This window comes from Globicephala melas, chromosome X (assembly GCF_963455315.2).
Source record: "Globicephala melas chromosome X, mGloMel1.2, whole genome shotgun sequence".
In the NCBI taxonomy this organism is placed as follows: Eukaryota; Metazoa; Chordata; class Mammalia; order Artiodactyla; family Delphinidae; genus Globicephala; species Globicephala melas.
In genome coordinates this window covers 111600102-111613193 of record NC_083335.1, presented here as the reverse complement: position 1 = coordinate 111613193, position 13092 = coordinate 111600102, and the positions used below count along the sequence as shown (strand labels likewise).

At 41.5% G+C, this 13092-nt stretch overlaps 1 protein-coding gene across 2 annotated transcripts in view; it reads right to left on the bottom strand.

Annotated features, from left to right (window-relative positions):
- RAI2 (retinoic acid induced 2) overlaps window positions 1–13092 on the bottom strand; it is a 401970-nt gene that overhangs the window by 208310 nt on the left and 180568 nt on the right. For both annotated transcript variants that reach the window (XM_060292725.2, XM_060292727.2), the window contains one exon: window positions 9313–9402. The gene's annotated coding sequence lies outside the window, so the exon portion shown is untranslated. The remainder of the gene's footprint in view (window positions 1–9312; window positions 9403–13092) is intronic.

Sequence of the window (13092 nt, the reverse complement as noted above, 5' to 3'; positions counted from 1 at the left end):
AGTTTTGATTTGCATTTCTCTAATGATTAGTGGGGTTGAGCATCCTTTCATGTGTTTGCTGGCAATCTGTATATCTTCTTGGGAGAAATGTCTATTTAGGTCTTCTGCCCATTTTTGGATTGGGCTGTTTGTTTTTTTGATATTGAGCTGCACGAGCTGCTACTAAATTTTGGAGATTAATCCTTTGTCAGTTGCTTCATTTGCAAATATTTTCTCCCATTCTGTGGGCTTTCTTTTCATCTTGTTTATGGTTTCCTTTGCTGTGTAAAAGCTTTTAAATTTCATTAGGTCCCATTTGTTTATTTTTGTTTTTATTTCCATTTCTCTAGGAGGTGGGTCAAAAAGGATCTTGCTATGATTTCTGTCATAGAGTCTTCTGCCTATGTTTTCCTCTAAGAGTCTTATAGTATCTGGCCTTACATTTAGGTCTTTAATCCATTTTGAGTTTATTTTTGTGGATGGTGTTAGGGAGCGTTCTAATTTCATTCTTTTACATGTAGCTGTCCAGTTTTCCCAGCACCACTTATTGAAGAGGCTGTTTTTTTTCTCCATTATATATTCTTGCCTCCTTTATCAAAAATAAGGTGACCATATGTGCGTGGGTTTATCTCTGGGCTTTCTATCCTGTTCCATTGATCTATATTTCTGTTTTTGTGCCAGTACCATACTGTCTTGATTACTGTAGCTTTGTAGTATAGTCTGAAGTCAGGGAGCCTGATTCCTCCAGCTCCGTTTTTCTTTCTCAAGATTGCTTTGGCTATTCGGGGTCTTTTGTGTTTCTGTACAAATTGTGAAATTTTTTGTTCCAGTTCTGTGAAAAATGCCATTGGTAATTTGATAGGGATTGCATTGAATCTGTAGATTGCTTGGGTAGTATAGTCATTTTCACAATATTGATTCTTCCAATCCAAGAACATGGTATATCCCTCCATCTGTTTGTATCATCTTTAATTTTTTTCATCACTGTCTTATAGTTCTCTGCATACAGGTCTTCTGTCTCCTTAGGTAGGTTTATTCCTAGGTATTTTATTCTTTTTGTTGCAATGGTAAATGGGAGTTAAACTCTTTAAGTATTTAAAGACTGCTCTGAAATCCTTATCCTCTCCCCACTAGAGTGTTTCTTTTTTTTGATTGAATGTAACACTCTGTCTGTCTTTAATCATTCTCCATATCAGGGAATTATTGACAGTAGTACCCTGGCAGACCCACTGTCTGGAAAACAAAGTCTTGATTTACAGCATTTACTGATTACCATGGTGTAAATACTCTCACCATGACCCGTTTCAAGCTACTAAGGGTTTAACAACCAGCTCACAAAATTCCTGAATATCTAGCAATTTCCAGCAAGTGAGTACCAGCTGGCTCCAGCATACCATTAGTTCCAGACCCTTTTCCACCCTGGCTGCCTGTACCAGATCCATTGCAGTTTGTCAGACTGCCATGATCTGAGTACAAAAACCCAGGCAGAGTTTGGCAGGTACCAAGTACAAGGGAATTAACCTTCCCATTATACTATAATTAATGTAGTCCAAGATCACATTCGATCCTTGGCAGCCGTGCACACTTTGGCTCACAGTGAGTTACAATATATAAAGATCCTAAGACTCCCCCTTTACCACCACTATACTAATGTTGGCCCATGTCTTTTTCACACTGTTTTTGTATAGTTTAATTTTTAAACAAAAATACATACATTTATATGCATCCTTATTGTATTTAATCTTGTTCATTTTAACTCTTCATTCTACCTTGTGGAGAACCCTCTGACTTCTGAACATGTCACTGGCTATGGAATCTATTCATCTCTATTCTGCATCTTCTACACATTCACTGAGCTTTCCTCATTAAGTGTTTATTAGAGCGTTTAATAAGAAGTAGAGTAGGACAGGGTTAAGAGGAAGGCTGTTACAACAGTATTGGAATCTAGCTCAAAGTTGACATTCAAGACCAGATGTGAATTCACATATCTATTCTATTATCTCTTTACTTCTCATCCACAAAAATATGATAGCCCTGTTTAATAGCTTGCTGAGATCCAGATACACTATGCCTAAGGCATTCTTCTTACTGGCAATTTTCGGAACACTATCCAGACGAAGGGAAAAAGAATTGAGTTTGGCTTTAGAAGGATTTCTTAACAATAATCGCTTTCCATTTTAAGTGCTTCCAAATCAACTATTTAATAATACACTTATAATTTTTCCAAGGACCAATGCCCAGCTCAATGACTTGATATTATGGTGTTTCACTCATAACTGGAAGGATTCACCTGTGCAGAAAACCAAGCAAACTGGGAGAGGCTGATTCTTTATTTATTTTTTTCTAACGAGAACAGTTGTTTGCTTATTTTTTTATAAATTTATTTATTTATTTGTTTTATTTTTGGCTGTGTTGCGTCTTCGTTGTGGTGCACGGGCTTCTCACTGTGGTGGCTTCTCTTGTTGCGGAGCATGGGCTTCAGTAGTTGTGGCACGTGGGCTCCAGAGTGCAGGCTCAGTAGTTGTAGCACACAGGCTTAGTTGCTCCGTGGCATGTGGGATCTTCCCGGGCCAGGGATCAAATCCGTGTCCCCTGCATTGGCAGGTGGATTCTTAACCACTGCACCACCAGGGAAGCCCGAGAGGCTGATTCTTAAAGTTAGACTCAGTCGCTGGAATGGACGGGGAGTTGGAAATGATCTGAGCGATAGGAGCAAGTTTTGAACCCATAGGTGGAACATGGTGGGTGGAGAGTAGAATTTCACACAAGGCTTTGTCAAAAGCAATTGTTGTCACGGAGGTCTCTCAAGAGGTAACAGGGAATAGGGACTTCCCTGGTGGCAAAGTAGATAAGACTCTGCGCTCCCAATGCAGGTGGTCAGGGTTCAATCCCTGGTCAGGGAACTAGATCCCACATGCATGCCCTTACTAAGAGCTCGCATGCCACAACTAAGGAGCCAGCGAGCCGCAACTAAGACCCAGCACAACCAAATCAATCAATCAATCGATAAGTATTTTTTTAAAAAAAGAGGTAACAGGGAATAGAAGTGGCAGGCAAGTAGACGCAAGGAAAGGTTCTGTACAGTGACCTGAGGAGACTGGGATATCAGAGTCTTCTGTCCACAAGTTGCAAGCTAGGGTCCAAGAACAGACTCCAATACTTAACTTAGGGATACATAATACAAGGAAGGACCCAGGGCCCCAAACTGAGACATAAGGTCAGGGTGGGGATGGTAGCCAATAGCATATGATGGTGGACTTGCAAAGCATTAAACTAGGACTTCTCTTACTGAAGTCACCCCTTGCCCCAGAACCTGGCTTGGGCTGAACTTTTAAGAGGCTATCAGATGATTCCCAGCCAGGGAGAAAGGGAGAATAAGAGGGCAGGGAACTAGACAGCTACTGAAATCTTAAATCTGTGAGCAGCATGGTGCAATGCCAATCCAAAGAATTAGACTTCAGAGTCAAATCCTGGCTCTGCCATCTACTGGCAATACATGGTAAACAGATTATTTAACCTCTCTGTGGTCTCAGTTTCCTCATCTAAAAAGTGAAGCTAGTATGAGTACCTACCTCATAAGATTATTGTGAGGAACTGATGAAGCCACATGTGTAAAGCACTCAGAACCAGCGCCTGGCACCTAGTAAGTACTATGTACATGTTTGCTACTAGTATCATTTGCCTTTTCCAGTTAGAGAAATCTGGATATGCGCCAATTCTCTAGCATTTATTCCCCTGTCCATCATTTTCCTGGTAACCAATAGCAGTTCTGTTATCTCATCTCATTCTTTCAATGATCCCAGATATAATTTGCCTAGGCCTCGAGATTTTTAACTCATTTAAAGCAGATAGGAGATTTTAAAATATTACTTAATATCTCTTCACTTCCTTCTTAAGCCTTGTACGAGAATGCTGCTGAAGTCTCACATATGAATCTGTCTGATCCCCCTGTTCCTATTTTAATATTTCTTTCTTGTTGGAAGCTGCAGAGGCGTGAAATTTGGGGGAGGAAGTCCATAAGATATCAGGCCAAGAAAACCTCTTGAAGTAGTGCAAAGTGGCCTTGATAGGTAATTAGAAGATCTGGTTTTGAGTCTTGCTGTCTGACACAGCAGTTTGCATGGGGCAAGTGGCTTAACCTCTCTGGTTCCTGAGTCCTTATTTGTCAGAGAGGGTTTTGAATGAGATATTATCCATCCCTGCTTGGTCTGCTGCGGTAGTCACTTACCACGTGTGGCTCCTGAGCCCTTGAAATGTGGCAAGTCCGAACTGAGATATGCTAGAAATGTACAATACCACATTTTGAAGACTGAGTGCCAAAAAGAATATAAAGTATCTCGTTAATATTTTTATATTAATCACATGTTGAAATGAGCACACCTTGGATATACCGTGTTAATTAAATGTTATTACAATTCGATCCACCTGCTTCTTTTCACTTTTTTTATGTGGCTGCTGGAAAAGTTAAAATTACAGAAGTGGTTCGCGTTATACTTCCATTGGACAGCACTGCCTTATAGCTCCTCTTTGCTCCAATCATATATTATTCTACAATATTCTGATTGCTTGTCTTGCATGGGTGGTGTTTTCCAAAGTCTGAGATGACAGTCAATGGGACGAGACACAGCACAATTTCTAGTCGCATTCTTGTCTGATTTCCCTCCCTCTCCCTAGCCTCGGCTGAAGAAGGGCCCAGTTCCTGAAGATGAATTACTAAACAGGATGAAGTAAAATAAGCATTGCCTTTTCCATTGCACAGAAATGTCAGCTGTTTACTACTGTAACTCACTCCTGTTCCAACTTTCAAAAGAATGTATCAAAGGCATTTACAACTCAAATTCCCAGTGAGGGATTATTCAAATTACTTGAAAAATATCTTACAGTTTATATCCTGAACTTTGATTTCAGGAGCTTGAAACTATTACAATGGTTCTAAAAACAGATAGAGACAACTTATTTCTCGTGACACCTGAGGAACACCTTAGGTTCCCCTTCAATATAATCTTACTGGGCCAAGGTTACTTTATAGCCAAGAGGAGTGATTATATTTCTTTGCAAAGAAGTTCCTGCCAAAACAAGTGAGGGAATTAGTGGAGGAGATCAGTAACATCAAACTAACACTGAGAGCGAGAGTGAGGACACGAGCAAGTGAATGAGGGAGAGGAAGGGAAAGAGAAAGAAACTATACTTTTAAAAGCACTAAAAATAAAAATTTCAAATTAGACTAAAAAATACTCAAAATAATATAGGCTGGCACAAACCTGAATTCTCAGGGGGGCTAATCCAATGTCTGTGATTTACAGTCCCAAAGAAAGAATACCTTAAAATGAGAAATCCCATATTCAACTTACATGCCTGATGTTACAGGACCTGAGACCTTGGGTTTATTGCTGACATGATGGATATGAAATCAAGATGCTTTACTTCCTTACTCTTAAGAGAATAAATGCTTTTTCCTTAATTTTCTTTAGCCTACTGCCAAAATTTGTTAGACCCATCCGTGATAAATAAAGACTATATTACAAAGAAATAACATTTCCAAGAAGAAAGAGATGAACACACACACACTTTGTTTTTAAAAAAAACCTAGGCATTAAAAATATTCTACTATGAATCTATAAGTTTCTATTAAATCACCATCTTGACAATGAAAATTTATGCATCTAAATGTATAACAGACATTACATACTATTTTGGAATATTTTCACCCCCGGAGCTATGAATGATGAGTGTATAGGGAGAAATAATGCCTCAGCAGCCAGTAATACATATAGGTTTGGGTCATAAAACAAAATAGCAAAACAATTTCTTGGTTTCCCCAAATAGAAGGCATTTTGTTTGTGCTTCTGGGTTGGGGGTAAAAGTTAAAATGGAGAAAGGAATAGAAACAGAAAGCAAGGACATATATACACTACCAAATGTAAAATCAATAGCTAGTGGGAAGCAGCCTCATAGCACAAGGAGACCAGCTCGGTGCTTTGTGACCACCTAGAGGGGTGGGATAGGGAGGGTGGGAGGGAGGGAGACGCAAGAGGTAGGAGATATGGGGATATATGTATATGTATAGGTGATTCACTTTGTTATAAAGCAGAAACTAATACACCATTGTAGAGCAATTATACTCCAATAAAGATGTTAATAGATAGATAGATAGCAAGCAAGGGCCCTGAAGATTGACTTTTTCAACTTGAAAATGGTGGCCTTTAACACCTTAAGGTCTTGGACATAATAAAATGGTTATAGTCTTTTAATTAGCATAGACTTGGCTAAGGTTGTCCTACTTTCTGGGATTCAGATTCAATAAAGCCTTCCTGAGGAGCTGCGATCCTCTGAACATTTGCCGCACGAAATGTCAACACGGTGCTCTAACTTGCAGAGTTTTCTGTTTGCTACAGGTCAGAGCAGTGGGCGCCCTGGGTAAAAAGCATTCTGGGTCCTGTTTATCCTCTGAGAACTGTTTGCCTTGAATTATTTGCATGGGTGGCTATCTTTGTCATAAAACCCATTTTGTTTGCTTTTTAGAATCATTTCATCACCAATGACAAATATTACAAAGCATTTTAAGTGGGCAGGATACCGTCCTAGGAACTGGGGTTATAAAGACAAAGTCTCAGCATCAAGGAGCTTCTATAGTAGTTGGGGAGAGAATCAGCTGAGGGCCAAAAAAATATAAATGGTGTTATAAGCATAGTGGCAGGCCAGATTTGTGTCTCTGTGGGATTCAGATGTGCATGGGTGTGACCGGCCAGATTGGTTGGGTGGGCTCACTGCAAGCCTATTTGTATGAGTATTGAACAGCTGCTTTTAAAAAATCCCTCCGTAACAGGACAAAGATCACCAGGAATCACATAATTTTACCAGTAACAAAGTATAAGGGAATAGTGTTGCGAGTAAAATTCAAGAGTTATACTGTCTCTGACCCAGCCCTAAGGAAACATTGCTTGGATTCTAGGAAGAAAGAAAGCTGTAAGTAAACATTTACTTTCTCTAAAACTGTAGAATATTAGAGAAAGAACATGCCTTGAGACACTTCTAGCAGAGTATAACAAATGCAGGCTGTGGTAGTCATTACTGCTATTCTCCAAATATTTCCTGCTCTCTATTTTCTGAGCATATGAGTTGGAATACACTTCTTGGCTCCCTTGTGTTTAGGTGAGCCTGGTGACTAATTCTGGCATGTGGATGGACATATGGAAGTAGGTACAAAGTGTGAAGATCCATGATTCTCAGGTTAACACCCACCAGAAAGCATCGATCGTGGAGACAAGGCACTGAACAACCAAGTAAACAAAATGATCCAGCTAACTGATGCCATCCAGCTTTTATCATTAGCCACCACAGAACTGGCACAATGGAAACAATGGGGTAACCATGGTGTCAGAGATGGAGGTCACACAGGCGCCCAGCAGGAATCTATTATTGCCACCTCAGTTGCCCAACCTGTTAGCACCGCAGACCAATGCTGAGCCTCCAATATAGCACTTTTCCTTAAGGAGACTGATGGGCCACTTGATAGCAATTGACTTCATGTGAGTCCCCTCCATCCTGGAAAATCTAGCTGTTCATTCTCACAGAAATAGATACTTATTCCAGATATGGGTTTGCCTTATCTGCCTGCACAGCCTCAACCAGCTCCACTATTCAGGGGCTTACAAAATGCCTGACAGCATTTAACATAGCATCTGACCAGGACGCTTCATTTCACAGCACAGGAGGTGGGACAGTGGACTCATAATCATGGGAGGCACTGGTTGTATTACACACTGTACCATTCAGAACACAACTGGACATCATAGAGCAATAGGACTGCCCGCTGAAGGTACAGCTGAAACGCCAGCTCAGAGGCAAGGCCCGGCAAGGGTGGAGTGCCATCCTCCAGGATTCAGTATACACACCGAAACAGAGGCGTTGATATGGCACTACGTGCCCCACAGGAAAAGCCCACGGATCTGTGAACCAAGAACTGGAAGTAGGAGTGATTCCACTTGCCATTACTGCCAGTGACCCACTGGGGGACTTTGTGCTTCCCACCCCTTCAACTTTGGGCTCTTCTCGATGAGTATGTCCCAAAGGGGGCATACTCTCGCCACCACAGTTCCCCTTTAGAACACATAGCAAGCTACACCTGTCCCCTTGTGTTCCCTGTGTCCTAGGTCCAGCAAGCAAATAATGAGTCGCCATTCTACGGGGTAATTGACCCTGGTCAGCAGGAGAAGGCTGGGCTACTTTCACACAGCAAGGGCAAGGAGCAACACACGTGGCGCCCAGGCGATCCGTGTGCCCACCTTGTGGTACTCCCTCACCCGACTGTGACTGTGAAGAGACACGCGCATCGAGCTCAGTCTGAGAAGGGAGTAGTTACTGAGGCGATCACGTTACCGGGCAAGCCATTGAGACCAGCAGAGACGGCAGCTGAGAGTGAAGGTGGAACAGGAAGATAGCAAATGCCACTTGCAGCCCCAAGTCCAACTGCAGCAATGGACACTGGAGTTTGTCACATTAATCTCTCTCTTCTAAGTTTCCCCTCAGGAAGAAAGACCCACTCGTACCCTGGACTAACTGCTTGCTCCCTAAACCTGTACAGAGAAGTGAATTTGTGTGTCAGCTATGAAGGGAAAATCCTTGACTACCCAGAACCATTTCTGTCATCCCCTCCCAAGTCCCATCAAGTGAGATTACAGAGATTTGATTCTGACCTGAGGTCTCCATGGTCACGCACATCAGGAACCCATCTTCCATACATCTGCCTCCGTAGAAACGAAGTTGTGAGCCCCTAACTTGCTTTGCCTCAGTCTCCTTAATATCACTCTAGGCAGCGTATTGATCTTTTGTCATCTACTTTAGCTCCCTTATTTTTCTTCCCTCGTTATTCTCTCCGGCACTGACTCACCGTTTGTGCCCATTTTATCCTAAATTATTCTGATTGTGGAAAACATATATGGAGGATCAGTTTATCTTTAGGTTTCAATGTAACAGCCGCCCAGAGGCATTTGCAATAACCACGTGGCCGCTGCCACGTGTACTTTGTCTTGCATATGTGGCAGTCATATATGGGCTAGAGCCCAAGTTCCCCAAGCACACCCCCTCCATGGGCATTTGTGACACTCGCCACCCAGCCCCAGACAGAGACTGTGTGTATATGTGGAAGTGTGTCTTTATGTGGGAGGTGGATATTTGGATCACTCTCTGTGGAAGTGAAGCAGTTTCTCAAGATATTGCTCCATTTCTAGATCTAAGTGCTAAGGTAATTCTCCCTGATGCAGGGTGATTGCCCTGATTGCCTGCTAAGAACTAGAGAAAAGGCACTAGTTGTCCAAATTCCATGCAACTCACCTGAATGTGGGTGAGGAGGCATTCAGTGGCCTTGGTGTTGGAGATGAGGGAGTGCTCAGCAGGGAGTCCCATTGCAGGAGACACTGGAGCCTGAAAAGATAGAACAGTCAAAACTGTAACGAAGTATGGAGAGAGGTTCAAAACAGGGGCAGTCCCCAATAGTAACAAAACACACATTCTTTTTTGAGTGCACAAGGAACGTTTACCAAAATTCACTATATACTGGGTCGTCAAGTCTCAACAAATTTCAAAGGATGGAAATCATTCAGAGCACATATATTCTCTGATCACAGTGATCTTAAGCTAGAAATCAATAACAAAAAGATTACTAGAAAATTCAAAACTGATTGAAAGTTAAGCAATACACTTCTAAATAATCCATGAGTCAAAGAAGAAATCACAACGGAAATTAGAAACGTTTTGGACTGATAAGGAAAGATACTGCATATCAAAACTTATAGGTGTAGATAGAGAAGGGCACAGAGGCAAAATTATAGTTTTAAAAGCATGGATTAGGAAAGACAGGCTGAAAATCAATGATCTATGTTTCCATTTCAAAAAGTTAAAGAACAACAAATCAAATCCAGAGAAGAGAGAAGGAAGGAAATAATAAAGGTGAGAAAGGAAATCAAGACAATAGAAAACAATAGAGAAGAATCAATGAAGCTAAAAGTCGGTTCTTTGAGAATATTAATACAGTTGATACAGTAGAGGATGTCAGACAGCTTTCCAAGTCCAGGGACCAGAGAGGAACATCAAAGTTTGGATAATGCCAATGTCACAAAAGGGAATTTGAATGGATACTGAATAGGGCCCAGACTATTCTATCAGTGCATGTCAGCTGCTTACTTGTGTGGTCAGTCAGGTTGTGGTCCATGGGTGGTCAACCAAGCTCCAACACTCAGCATTGGAGGAAAATGATCTTATTAATTTTATGAGGACTGATCATGCTTGTGTTTGTGTTGTCCGTGTATGGTATGAATAGAACTGTTCACTTTTCTGTGTTCACACCTGTGCATCAGTAAGGATGCACAGCGTTGCAAGTAATGGAAAATGGCTCTCAAATTGACTTAAACAATGAGAAAATATGTTAGCCCAATCACAAGGTGTCCAGGGTCAGGGCAGACTCCAAGCACATTATGTTGTATCTCCAGCTCCACTCTGCTTTGTCCACCTCTGTGGGATGGCCACAGCAGCCCCAGATATAACATGCAGATACAACGAAGTCCAGGTCAAGAGGAGACTTCTCTCTCTGTGTCTCCTATCCAGTCTCCGTGGCAGAATTTCCTCTTATGTCTCATTGGCCCAGACTGGGACATATACCCTTTATTAAATTAATTACTCATATGGGATTGCCATGATTGGTTCAGACCAATTTTTAAAAAACATTTTACTGAAGTATAATATACCTCAAAATATGTGTATAGATTGATGCATTTTTTACAAAGTGGGTCCACCTCTATAACCAGCACTAGAAAAGGATTTTTAACCTTGCTTGTGCCAGGGAACCCTATGGCAGTGTGGTGAAGCCTAGGGACTCTTTTTAAGAATTTTTTAAATGTATAAAGTAAAATACATAGAATAAAAAGAAATCCAGTTATCTGGAAATAACGTTATTAGCATTTTAATGCATTCATTCAGGTTAATTAAGATTAATTTCATTCAATGGTCATTTCATTCATTTAATGGTCATTCAATAAATTCACGATATAAGTATGTGTGCTTCTTTATTAAGACATTAAATAACAAAATCTGGTGGTAGATATAATTGCTACAATAATTCTGAATTGCTGATGAGCATAAAGGATTCCACTGGTGACAAAAATCATAGCTCCTGCTAATATACTACTATGGTTTGTTGCCTACATTTATAATGAAAGGAAAAGCTATGTTTCAGTTAAAGATTAGTGAAAATAAAGAGGTGTTTTTTCCATGCACAGTCACAGACCCCTCGAATTTTATCCGTGGACCAATTAAGGGTCCATGGGCCCAAGGTTAAGAACATCTGGAATTTAGACTCATCAGTTGAAGTGGTCTGGATGTTGGGGGGTTGAACACCATGACCCACCACAGCAGAAGAAAGAAACTGGAGCTTTGAGTCCTGCAGATTCATTCATTCATTCATTCATTCAATCAACAATTATTTGTCACACGCCCACTATGTGTTTGGCACCATGTTTTGTACAGGTATTCAGTGGTGAATTAAGTGACATGATCTCTCACCTCACAGAGTAATTAGACCATTGGAGAGGAAAAACAGTAGAGATGTATATAGAGGTGAACTGAAGATTCAGAGAGAGGGCAAGTTGACCATTTGAGCCGGAATTCAGAGGGCTGGTTCAAACCAAAGGATGGGTACGATTTTAGCTGAATTCATTACAGGTAATTGCCAAGAATTTCTCCTGAGCGAAGCAGGCTTTCCAGTGGGGCCACTCTGGACCCCTGATGAGCCCCTCTCTGGAACAGTCCTATCTTCAGTGAAGCCTGGTCTTCAGTGTGGTGGCTGGTCCCATTTAATTTGATACTATTCAATAAAGATCCCAATGATTCTCCTTGCCATGTTGGTGTTCTCCAGCAAAGCTTTCTGCTAAAACCACGAGTTCATCTTATAGTGATTTGCCTTAAGGTGCCGTCTCCAACAACACATTATGTTTCCAGCCTGCAACTGCCAGTACCGATACAGGCATTTCAGGAAACACCTTGAATTCCTGAGGAAACAGAACTTCATTACTTCCTTGCCTCCTTCGTTATATTTACTGAGTACCTAATGGATAATAAGCATGCTGCTGGGAGCAAGGGCCACAGAGATTAATGAGACATGGCTCTACCCTCAAGCAAACAACACTTCAGTGGAGGGAGAAAGGCATATAAAACCAGTAAATGCAGATGGTGTCCCAGCTGGTGGGGGAAAAGTCCATGGGCGTTGCAGTGGGGATGCAGAGGCTGGAGGGGACAATTCTGCCAGGTCTGGAGTGGGGAGTGGACAGAAAGGGTTTCATAAGCGGTCAGTTCTTAAGCTTCACCTGCGAAGAGGGTGAACGGAATGTTGCTAGGTGGTCAGGGAAGAAGGAACTTTCTCAGCTATGCACTCATCAGCCACCATGGCTTTCCTCCACCCGGAGGAACCATGAATTACCCGGCAAAGCCCCAACGAGGTGGTTCTAAAATTAGGAGAGACCATCATTCAACCTTGTTTTCCTTGCTTTTCTTCGATGGTGTTTGGAAACATGTGAGCTAAAAAAGACACTCAGATAGTCAAAAGAAAAGAAATCAGAGCTAGGCAAGCGGGCAAGAATCAGAAACAGCCCGATAAGCGTAAGGAGAGGAAATGAAGTTAGTATTTCCATGCTAGGTAAGGGAGTAAATATTCTTTAGGTCGTCGAATCGTCATGAATGAAAGAAGTTTTACATCTCCTTATATTGGCTTATGTGGTTCTTTCTGAACCTCAGCCACAAATGAGAATCACCCGGAGTTTTTTAAATGACCAAATGATACACCCCAAACAATTAACTCAGTATGTTTAGGGGCAAGACACATGCATTTGTATTTTTAAAGCTCCCCAGATACAGCCCAAGTTAGGAATCGGTGCTCACACGACACGGGGTCAGCAAGCTTTGTCTGCAAAGCAGCAGAGAGTAAATATTTGGGGCTTCGCAGGCCATAAAGTCTGTCGTAACCACTCAACTCTGCTATTATAGCTCGAAAGCGGCCATAGACAATAAATGAATGCCATGGCTGTGTGACCAAGAAAACTGGATTTATGGACACTGAAATGTGAA